This window comes from Fringilla coelebs (genome assembly GCF_963513975.1).
Source record: "Fringilla coelebs genome assembly, chromosome: 8".
Lineage (NCBI taxonomy): Eukaryota > Metazoa > Chordata > Aves > Passeriformes > Fringillidae > Fringilla > Fringilla coelebs.
Window position 1 is genome coordinate 7,670,783 of NC_140066.1, and position 12,347 is coordinate 7,683,129.

At 41.1% G+C, this 12,347-nt stretch overlaps 1 long non-coding RNA gene across 1 annotated transcript in view; it reads right to left on the reverse strand.

The window, feature by feature from the left end:
• Positions 1-3,275: 3,275 nt before the first annotated feature.
• The window catches only part of LOC311156506, a 42,065-nt gene continuing 32,993 nt past the window's right edge, over positions 3,276-12,347 (reverse strand). Inside the window, exons 3-4 of the long non-coding RNA XR_014616354.1 lie at positions 8,172-8,269; positions 3,276-3,761 (exon numbers count right to left, since the gene is read on the reverse strand). This is a non-coding gene — a long non-coding RNA (uncharacterized lncRNA). The remainder of the gene's footprint in view (positions 3,762-8,171; positions 8,270-12,347) is intronic.

Consider the following 12,347-nt stretch of genomic DNA (forward strand, 5'->3'; position numbering starts at 1 on the left):
CGCCCGTGCTGCCGGCGGTGCTGGTGAGCTGCCAGCGTGCGGGCCCTGTACTCGGGGCCCGTGTCAGGACCTTGGCGGCACCCTTTGTCCCCAGGAGGAGCAGCCCCACCCAGGTCCCTGTAAGCAGGGCTGGGGAGGCTCCTTTAGCCAGGCGACAGGAACGAGCGCTCCCGGGCCCTTGCCGGGGAGCAGCTTGCAGAAGTGCCGTGCCGCAGGGCACGGTCCCGCCTTTGGCACAGCTTCGGGCTGGCGCCACATCCCTGGGGGCCTTGTAGAGGAGGCTCCCGGGGCTCTGCAGACGGCTGTGTTGCCGCGCTGCGCTGCGGCCGTGCTCCGGCCCGTCCCTAAGTGGGGCGCGGGCCGGAGCCTGTGCTCCGTAGTGCTTGTTGGGCGGTGCCGGGCAGCAGGGGGCGGCCCCGTAAGCGGGGTTCTTTGCGTCCCCTGGCCTCGGCGGGCGGTTGGAGGGACCCCCTGTAATCAGGCGGGTGTCCCTGGCCCCGGTCTTTCAGAGGCATGGGGCCAGGAGTCATGGGGCCGGGCGTGTGCCCTCCCTGTCCTCGGGGCTGGGCTCATGGCCCTTCGGGCCCCTCGGCGTTAGGCCGTGAGCTCGACTGCCTGACGTTAGAGTCTGGTTCCTGTTGCCTTGGGGGAAGGCCGAGCTCTGTGGCTCCCTGGGTGTGGACCGGCCTGTAAGCAGGCTGCGGGTCTGGGAGCCTTTGTGCTCCCTTCAGCTGGCAGCCTGTGCGGGGCGCCCGCCCCGTTAGTGGGGGAGCGCCCCGGAATTGGAGAGAAGGAGCCTCCATAGGCCTTGGGGACCAGAGCCGCCCTGTAAGTGGGGACCAGTGCTCTGGAGTCCCGGGCACTTTGCGGTCCAGGCAGCGGCCTGAGCCCCCTGTAAGCAGGGGCGCAGCCTCTTGGCCGCTGCTTTGCGTGCCCAGCGTTATTTTGCCCAGAGGGCCCAGCTCCCAGCACGGCGTGGGACTGCGCCGGACGTCGCGATGGTGAGTGAAGCTGAAGTTGGGGGCTTTTGGGCAGCTGGGGGGCTGTGTGGGTGGTGGCACCAGGAAATCGCTGTGGGGCTGTTGGGTGGCGGCTCCCTGCGGGCACGGGGCCTGGAGCTTCTCAGGCCTGAGTGTGCCGTCGTGCATTGGTAGAAGCCGCGGGACGACGAGGCAAGAGCGGCAGCGTCTGAGAGCTCAAGCGTAGAACGGCGAGGCAAGAGCGAGCTTGCGGCTGAAGAGGGACACGAGGGGCCCTCTGGGCAAAGGGCTTTTCCCGGCCCGGGCACCTTCAGGGTGCCACGGCTGGCTTTTGCGCTGGGCGACCTCCCTGTGTGCAGGGCTGGTCTTTGCTGTGGTGGGCCTTTTGCCCTTGTGCTCCTTTGGCTGCCCGGAGAGAGAGGGGCAACCCTGTAAAGGAGGGTGAGAGCCCCTGTCTCAGCACCGGAGCGGGGAAACGGAGCTTTTCTTTAATATAGTTTTCCTAGCGATGCCCAGGAGTTATCTTCCTATGGAAATGTACCCTTTCTACTCCAGGTTACTCAGTATGGCTGTGTTTGGTATTTTCTTGTGTTCCCCACAAGGTCAAGATTTAGAACTGCCGAAGCAGTAAATCTGGGTGTAGAAATACCTATTACCAAATTATAGGAGCATCCTGCCAAACTCCTGTGAGCTCTAAGTCGGCTTCAAGCAGCTTTTACCACGGAAATCTGAGTCATGCATTTTTCTTAAAAATACACAGGCACTCGCACTAGTTTCATATTTTCAAAGATTAGGCAAAAGCAGTTATAGAGATTTGCCCTGACTCTCAGCTTGTGCACCTTCCTGTATCCACAGGAGCTGGCAATCCATGTGGATATAAGAGCCTGCAGTTATGACAAGGAGATATTATGAAATATATATCTTTTGGGAAAGTCAAAAATATTTGTGTATTCAGTAGACACCTCTTCAGGTGAAGTTTTTGCCTTTTTGCCGGAGAAACAGCCTAGCAGGTTTGTCATCACTTTTTGCAGGCATTTTCCTAGCACCATGCCACTGTGCCTCCTTTTAGGCTTCTTTTTGCCTTGTAGTTTGCTGCGCATGCAGTTCTCTGTCAAAGAACCCTGTCTGGGCCTGCTTTCTCAGCAGAGACACCCACCTGAAGTTCCCTGGCTTGCATGAGACTTATGCAGGAATTATGAGTCTCTCGCTATGGTCTGTTAGCCATGGCTGAGTGCAACTCTCCTAATGCCTGTGTTTTCTCACACCTCCCTCGGGTCATACCGTATCCCCAAGGCTGACAAGTGAGCTCCAGGTGTTGGACTTTGTCTGTGAGATATTTCCCAGCTAACAATGGCATAGGGTGAACTATATAATACTACAGCTTACTTACCAGCCAGGGATTATTTTGCTTTTAATCTTGTTGTGTTCAGGTATTTGCTAGATTTTGCAACCCTGAAGTACTCAAAGATACTCTGAATATGCTCCAGAGCCGTTTCTCACACGTCACAGAGACTTTTTTTCCACACAATTTTACCCGCTGACTTGGTGTTATTGTAATGAAAAGCACATAAATGCCTCCTAAGAAAGACCCAGGATTTGTTTACTTCTGTTTAAAATCTTGATCCAAAATGTTAACACTGACGTTATGCAAAATGCCACATTTACATTTAATAACAGCATCCTGAATTAATATTTATAAGAACTGCATTTTTTGAATTAAACTTCTTGTGAATGAAAAAGCAGATAAATCATGCATACAACGATATAGTTTCCTTAGTTAATCCACCGCTTTGGCAGCATAGTTAGTATGTGATTGTGCAATATTTTTAAATATCTGAGCATGATCATTCCTACTTTTGTATTTTTTGAGTGAGTATATATGCACACAGAGTTAATCAGATCAGTTGATTCCCCCATCTGTTCATTTCTCCCCAGAAAGAGAGACAATATTTTATTAATCATGAGCAAACTATAACATAAAAGCAGAAACTCAGAGAGACCTAGCCTTGCAACAGAGCAACATTCTAATTTCAGAGGACCTAGCAAAAGTACTCCAGCATTCTGACTTGGTGATCAAAATGTAATACTCCAGATGGGTGACATTTCTCATTTGTCAGCCTTAAAAAACAAAAACTTAAACTCTTATCTGTATCTTTAATATAAGCAATTCTTCTTTCTCACTGGCCAAATGAACTAAAGCATTTATGCTGTTTTTACACAAATGTAGTTTGGTGTACAAACTGGAGGCCGATTTTTTTTTTCTTCACTTGCTGATGATAAGGTTATGCTCTTGCATCATCTGATCCATCACAGACCTGGCTGTGTGTAACAGAGTGCTTCTGCCCACAGAGTTAGCTGTGAAGCTCCTCACTCTAAGAAAGAATAAGACCACCTGTCCTGGGGATCCAGTGTGAACTAGTACAGAAGACAAGTTTCCTTCTTGAGGCACAAGGTATACCACTACTTCATCACTGATCTGATTTCCAGACTTGTGTCTCAGGGATTAGAGCCATGCTCTCAAACTCTGGGCTCCCAAGCCCTCTGGGGCCCTGGCCTGGCATTCAGTACTTAAGTACAAAGCCCAGTACCAGCTCTGTCCTGCCTGAACAAGTAAAGTTATAGGAGAAGAGCAGAAGCCAGAAAACAAACGAGAAAGAGGTCGCCAGTATTCTCCTAGAGGTGCAGCAGATAGGTCAAATCACACTGATGGTGGCTGCCATTGGCCTGTAGAGATGTAAGAAGGACTGTGCTGCAGGAGTAGCAACTGTAGGAAGCTTGAAGCTGCAAGATATTTTGAGCATGGCAGTGACTCCCCAGCTCTGGGAATAATGACACAAAACACAGAATATTCCCTCTGGAACCAGAGTTGCGAATAAGTAGTGCTCTTGTCATGAGCAGAGCACAAAGCCAACCTTTTTGACCCAGCTTTTCCTTCTTAATTTATTACTAATTGCATAAAAGCCTAGAAATGATAGACAGTGTTTTACTTTCGGTAAAATTATACAGGTCCATGGCAATGAAAGTGAAATTATGAATAAGCATATTTCCAGCAGAACTAGATGTTACACTTTATAGACACAGACACACAGACATACACACACAAATTTCCCCATGCAGGAACAGACAAAAATTCCCACTGAATGGTTTAAAGTTCATGAAATGGTCATACTCTTTGACTGACAGGTGTAATAAGAATACAATGTACTTTGTATTACCTTATTGCATATTGAAAAATTGTGTGGCTCATAAGGAAATAATTCATACTATAAAATTCCTAGTATGGAAAATCAGTAAAATGTTATAATTAAGCACTGTAAAAAACCAAATATCCAGTCCCAAGACTTCAGGACAATCTATTTCCCTACAATTGCTTGTTTGAATTATTTTATTGAATCTCCACAAGAAAGATAATTTTTTTTTTTTTAGATGTTCACTAGGTTTTTTCCCACTTTCTAAAACTGGCTTTGGTACTTGTTAATTATAAAAAATAGTGGGAAAAGTATCCTTCTAGGTGGTTGGGAAATAGACCTTGTTCTGCCTCCTCTGTCTCTGAACTATGATTGGACAAGTTTTACAGATATACACATCAGGTGTAGATCACCCTAAATGCACTGAGTTGTGTGAAACTCTTTTCCTGCAGGTTGTATCCCTGTGGAAGCATGATTTCTGTTTTTTAGCAATTTTCGCATCCTTTTATCATTTCAAGATAATGTGAATTTGTTTTCATATTTTTCCTCTCCTCCTCATTCTTTTTTTCTGCTTGCTTTGTATTTTTCCACGGAAGATACAGAAGTCGTAAGGCAGAGGAGGAAAGCCAAGTGCAGAAAAGAGAAATAAGCAAGAGAATAAAAATTTCTTGACTTTGTAGGTTTTTTTCCTTTATTTTGCATGAAAATGAGATGCTAACAGCCTAACCATAATTTCAATTTTTGTTATTGCCTTTAGACTGACTGTCGTTCAATAAGTATTACACTAACTTCTCATATTCTCTGAATTCTTTGGACTGGCACTATGTTATGAGGGTTTTGGTCTAATATGGTGATAACTTGGTCCTGAGGGAGACCTCCTAGATTCTACAGTAAATCACATAACAAGTTATAACTCTTGAGAATGTGTCTCAGCACAAGCCATTTCGCTACTTTTTGTTTGAGTTTGGTTTGGTTTTATTCATGTACCTAAGGAATTGGGGTGGGGTGTTAAGAAATTTTTAAAAAAACACGAAACCTTTTTTCACACTGAAAGCACAATCCTCTAAAATTACAGTCTTTAAGTATGCACTTTCAGTGGGGGAGGACACAAACCTAAAGAAACTCTCCCAAATTTTATCAAATCCTCACACATTTAAATTGTGGTACAGCTGAAATCAGCTGCAAAATTTCCATTTGCTTCAATGGGACTAAAAGTTCTTCTGAGAAGCTAATCAGTTTTCTTTATACTGTCATTTTTTCTGTTGCAATTTGTCTGCACAGACTTCTCCATAGCTTTTTGGCTCCAAGAGCATTCCTGATTCAATTTAGCTCATAAACAACTGCATGTTTTTTCTTCCAATATATTTCTCATAATGGTACCATTTTCACAAATGGACCCCAGCTCAGTACAATTTTTTCTGTCTAACATTAGTAAAAGCAGACAGATTTTCCTCAGGATACAGTTCATAATACTTTTTTGTTTCCATAGCTGGTGTTTTTCTGCATATCATTATAAAGATTGAAGGAGCATCTTCAATACAGCTTGTAAAATGAATTCAGAGTCTGAACCTCCTGCTTTTTCTCCTAAAAATACAAATCCTCTTTCAGAAGTGTGGAGCTTCATCACTTCCACTTAATGTTGAAATTCATACATTAATTCTGCCAAGGATAAAAAAGTATTGATAATAAATAATAGTAGAATTATGTAGGAAATCTTAGATTATCTGTTTATTATGTTCTAAAATGGGTTTAGCAGACAGTATTTAGTCATCCTGCTGCAGAATGCTACATATAATATCATCTTAAAGAACTGATCTTGCCTGGTAACTTGCTTTGCAATATCTAGAGTGATAGCACACCATGGACTTATTTGCTCATCAAGTCACTGGAGGGAGCTAAGAAAACACATCAATTATAGTTAAACAGAATTAGCAGCAAGAGCACACAATTACAGATTCTAAACTATTTGTTCCAAGCTACAGCCTAGAAAGATGATAAAGCCCTGAAAGGCTTGATGAACAGAAAATATTATCTAGCTAGTTTAAATATTTAGAAGGAAGAATACAGATGTTGCTGTTCACTGGTGGGACATTCCTTAGGTGAACCAACAACTGGAAACAGATTTACAAGGTAGATGTTCAATTGAAGAAAATCTACTCGTATTCATTGAATGAGATTGTAAAATCAGCTGGTTAATTTGACATGTATATATAACTGATGTCTGCAACATAGTTCCTGAAATTACTGCCTGTTTGTTTGACTTATTTATGAACTCTATATTTATAATACTTGATATTTAAATGAAACCAACAAAGTAACAGGAAGATTCATTAGCAGCCTAAGCATTGCTTCAATAGCACATGAGAGGTTACTCCCAAGGGATCACATTACCATGGAAGAGACGAAGCTAATGATGCTCCCTGTAGCAAGGGGGTTCACACTGACAAATAGCCAGATTATCACTCTGGTTAAGGCAATACAGTAAAGTGATGCAATGCTGGACTGCAAGGTGGGAAGTAGAGACAAAAAAAAAAATCTGAACTAGAAAAGACATTCTTGGGAGAAAAATTATTTAACAGTTATAAATAATATATCTGGGTATTAACACACTTTATATCCTGGTTACATAGTGCATCTTGCTTGATTATGTACTGTGAGAAATAAATATTGTCTTGCATGCTTTTATTGGATGTGAGAGAGAGCATTTATTACAAATGTCCACACCTTTTCTCCCATGAACAACACGTAAATTAGCTTTTCCAGAAAAAGTCTGCCAGTTTTGGCTCAGTGCCTCAGTGTCATGGTATTAGAGACACAGGCAATCAGAAGAACTGCTGGCAGAAGTGAGTGTTGTATTATTCTAATTAACGCTACTGACAAATCTGGCCCACTGCTACACTGGCTAAAACTTTTACTGTAGGAAACATAGCAGGTAAAACTTTCTCGTGGCAGAAGCGATGTTCTGCACGAATTCAAAGCATTCCCAGCTGTATGAACCTAAACCAGCCATCCGGCCATCAGATGGAAAATGTCCTGTCACTGCTGATTTGACCTAAGAGAAAGCCTCTCCTAATCATTACTTATTTCCTGAGTCAGCATGTTCTGTTAATGCCTGCCACTAATCACACAGATTTACAATTCAGTGCAATATTTGTGAAGCAAAGGAAAACCCTCTGAGATTGAAGGATTATTAAAGACTAATATCCCAACAGAAAAAAAAACCCCGCAACCCTTTAAAGACAATGGTGAGCATGGCAGGACTTTGAGTTATAACATTATCATAAGATAAGAAGCATCTAATCTGAGGGAGGAAAATAATTACTCAGGGCTGGCTACGTGTATAGCCACATGTCCGTTACCTTTCTGCTAAATATCAAAGCTCTTGCAGTCCTTCCTCACTATCCCTGTGAGTTGGAAATCAGCTTTGCCATTTATAACACATGGCATTTCACTGAGGCACCCAATTGGGAGATATTTTTAGACTACAGAGGGGAGATTTGTTGGCTAATAACCTTGCAGCATTCCTGCATTATGTTGGTGAAAGACTCACTGACAAAGTAACAGTTCAAACACTGCTTTTCTGTCATACTCCTGTTCTTTGTTAAATTCATCACCTGCAACCAAGAGCTTCTAACAACTGAATGTTCAGAAGTCTGTAGAAATAAAATGCCTTTGTGCAGTGTCTTGGATAAAATTCTGTCGAAGATCACAAGGTCAGGATCTGATGAGGCAAAAATTTCTTCTATGGGAACAAACAGTACCTAATTAGACCTACAGATTTGACCCATTTTGTGTGCAAATATTTAAAATAATTCTATTGCCTCCTGTTGACCATTTTTATCATTCTTTGTCCATTGATTACAGTAAGTAATCTAATTCTATTGACAATACAATTTTTTTGTTGAATTAAGGTACTTACTATAATCAATGGACATTTTATGGATGTGGTTTAATGCCATGTACAAGCATCATCTCACATTACAGCTGTATAAAAACTACTCACATTACTGAACTCTTGTGGACAGGTTGCAGGAGAGGACCCACAGCTTCTGGGACATAAATTTACTTCATTCTGTTCATTAATGTCTGCATGCTGCTGACCTAGAGAGCAGAAGAGATAATTATTAGGTGTTTTCAGCACCATTTCCCATTGAAATTAGGTTGCCATACCAGAAGCAGAAAACAAGCACTGCAAACCAGGTACAGCCCCCATATCTTCCCACTGAAGCAGAGTGAGTTCAATGAATTCAGCACATTTCAAATACTGGTTATATTGTTCATGCAATTTAGCTTTTCCATTGTGTAGATATCTCATGCCTCTTTCATTAGCTGAAGCAATTAAAGAACAGTCAAACATAAGATTTATATTTTCATATTCCCTCTTTGTGCGATTCATTTTGAGATAATTAAAATAATTTTTCAGTGAAGCTGTCACAGCATAATGAAAAATGTTATGGGAATATAAACAAGACTTGTAAACATTTTATGAGGGCTTTTTTTTAAAGCAGGAGGGATCCACAATGGCTTTAAAAAATCGAAAAGGATTCCCAAGGTGAAGAAAGAACTATAATGGGATTTTTAAAACTCAGCCAACAATTACATGAAAATAATTACTTTCCCAGAAAAGAAAAATATGAGAAAAACATCAGCCAATTAAAATAATTCAGGATTTTTCCCTCCTATTTTCTCTGTATGATCACTGCTGTACCTGTCCAGATAACAGAACAGACAATGTAAAACAGCACACATAATTTCCTGCATTAGCTGCTTTAATCTGCTGTGATTGAGAATGTATTTCTGGACACTGTCCAGACAGGCTTCTGGCAGTCAGAACAGTGACGAGACCTGATGTACCTTGTTAATTCTCTTAAGGCTAAATCCCACAGTCCTTGCCCAGGCTAAATTCTCATTGAGAGTTTTATTTAGGTTAGATTGTGACCTATTAACCTTAACATCTCGAATTCATGGTTCTTTCATCCACACTTTTTTTTCTTTAAATGCAGTATCAGGTTCACCTAATATACTGATAAAAAAGATAGTCCTTGGTACATTTAAAGTCATGTGTCTTGTGCCACTAGGGAACAGCACTGGAAAAAATGTTTCTGCGAGTTATGGGGTAGTTGAACTGATGTGAAAATATGGAAATAGAAGATATGCATTAGATCATTCTCTTCCCCATTTTTCAAGCAGGTATGTACAGGAAAAACACTGAATATACATACAGCACCAATTACATTACTAAATGCAGGACTAAAGGAGTTTTCTCCAGCAATTTTTTTTTTTTAGTTTGTCCCACTTAATTTACTGTCTATTCCTCTAGAGACTGGTTTACAGTCTAATATTTTTTTTTCAGTCATCCTTGTGTACTTTACAAATCTGGAGGTTTTTTTACCTCTGGTCGTAACCACAAGCCAATGTGAGTACTGTGGAAGTACCATTCACATTAAAAAAAAATTAATATATACCTTAACAAAGATGCCTCTTGTTCCTTCAAATACTTGTTTCAGAACTCTTCTCCAGTAAGTAAGCAGATATCTTGCCATGTCAGTTGCTTTTCTCAACACCTCTACTACTTTTATTTATCTTTTTAATGAAAAACAGTAAAAACAGCAGTACAGGAAAAGCTAAGTGTTTCTGCTTGTCTGGTGTCATTGACATCACATCCGTCATTCAAAATCAATCAAAGCTTATTTTCTCTTTAGTACATTTTGATGCTTGACATTTGTGAAGTTCCTCCCTGTATCTCTGTCTGCAAGTCCTTACATGACCTGAATCACTACAACCTCCATATTCGTTCTGATTTATGGCTGGCATTAACACCTCTTTTGTTTACTGGACTTTTTGCCACAGCCCTGTTTCAGTCTTCACTTTGTACTTTGCAAAGCTGTATGCATTAAAAGCCTTCTACAGGATATCATGGCAGATAAGACATCTAGATACCACCAGTTTACTGCAACAGAGACTGGATTTATTTCAAGGTTTCCACGTGCCTTCTGTATCTTTGGTTTTATAGTTTCACTTACTTCTATTGATGCAGAGAAATAAGACTTTCTGCTTGGAAATGCTTGCTATCAAAGACACGATGTAGATAAAATTAGCTTTAAGCTAGTTGGCCTGAAGAACAACAGTATTAGTGAAAAAATAGCAGAAATTTCTACATTTATCTGCAAACCCAACATAGCCTATAGACATAATATACCCAAGATACCCTAAACTGTCACTGTTCATGAGACACATTCTTGGACCCTGAACCCTCCTTCCTTACAGATGACACTTGAACAGCCCAAGAGAGCATAAGCCAATAGCTCAATTCCACGCAGAAAGTTCTCTAAAAGCAGTTATTCTTAATTGTATGAAATTTCCATTTCTTGCTCCTTCCTCTGTAACTGATACAAATTCTGCTGTTGAATATTGCATACTTGGAACTAGGTAGCAGAAGAACCTCAATAACTATTCTTAAATAGAGTTTGATGCTGTGCAATTTTCTCTTTATAAATAATTTAAATCATCTACTGCTTTTCGTTGTTACTTCTGATACTAAAGCAACCTGTGCAACTCAGAATGCAAAGTTAAAATCTGAAGAAAAACCCCCACGCTTTCTGTGTTTTGCAGTAGGCAAGAACTTAGAAGGAACTAGACAACCCAGTTCACAGCACTGCCTTATTTGAAGTCCTTCTTAGGCTGAAGCTAAGGATGCATCTTGCTAGTCATGTGAGTATCAGAGCTAGATAAACAGCTTGAAGAAATAAATCAACAATTTAGGGTTTAAAGGATTTGATTCACACCCTAATGAGAAGGCACAAATAATAATGAACTCTCACTTTATTTTATGAGCATTCATTGCTGTTCTGTTGAATAAGATATGTGCTATTTTGAGATAATAGTTCACAAAGAAAATGTCTTGTGTAGTAAATAGAACAAAGTGTTTCATTTTCTTAGCAGTAGAAAAAAGTTCCAAGTTGCAGTCATTGGGATTGCTGTATGCACTGAGCAAAAGCCCGATCCTCCTTTCCAAACCATCAAAGATACTAAAGGAACAAACTAAGCTGCAGGTAGTGCTCATGAGATCAGTTAGTAGAGACACACTTTTCCTTGGAAAGAGTGTTTTGGTCAGCATAGTTTTCATCTTTTCTATAAACATAGTGAAAAATTATCACTAAAAGGGGTATCTGCTGGTACAATCATGCTCACAGCTGGTACTTGCCAGCAGGAAAAATGCATTTTGAAAAACAAAGGGGATGAGAAGCTCTGTTCTCTCAAAAAAGAATGAGAAAAAACCAGGCCAGACTAGAGCAAAGAAAATGTGGCAAGCAACTTTATCTCCTATTTTCCTCTGTGGGTGCCTAGGAGGAGGAATTCTCATGTTACCTGCAGGTTCTCATTCATACAGAACCTCTCCTTTCACACACATCCTTGTTTCTCACTGTTACATGTCTTGCTTTCAAAAGAGGAACAAGGTTGTCCAGAGTATCTACAGCCTTGGAGTGCTCACAGGGGAAATACTGCTCTCCTTATCACAATCCCTTGGCAAACCAGCCACACTCCTGTTTCACAGACATGTATTACGAGTTAGGGTGCCATCTGCCCCACCCCTTTGTCACCCTTTAATCATTCACCATTGCACAGACACACATGTCCTAAACAACTTCATTTCTGTCATTTCTCAGAGCCCTCACAGAGCCACATTTCTGCCTGGCATCTGCAAGGGCAACCTAACCAAGTACAAGCCCTTCAGAGCCCCAGCTCTTCAGCAGGAGATGCAGCACTAATAATGAACTGTGAATAACACTAATACGGAACTGGGAACTAATAATGTAAGAGCTAGCAAAGACATTGATTAACAAACATTGCATCAGGATACATCAGTATGATTGGAACTGCAGGGCCAACACAGATATTAAATACAATTAAGAAAACAAAGTTCTTTGCCAAGAAAATTCATATTTGTACCTTTTTTTTTTCCTGTAAAAGGAAAGCAAAACTGTCTTTTGAGACTTTCTTACTGGATTTTTAAAAAAATAGTCTCCTTATTTCTCCTAAAAGTGCCATGTTTTATTTTAGGACAAAAAAACCACACATACCACAAAAGATGCTAAAAATTTTTATTCCAGTCAGCTTTCTCATAAATATCTGTTGTCCTAAAGAATGCTTCAGATATGTTATCTAACCTGGGAAAGCT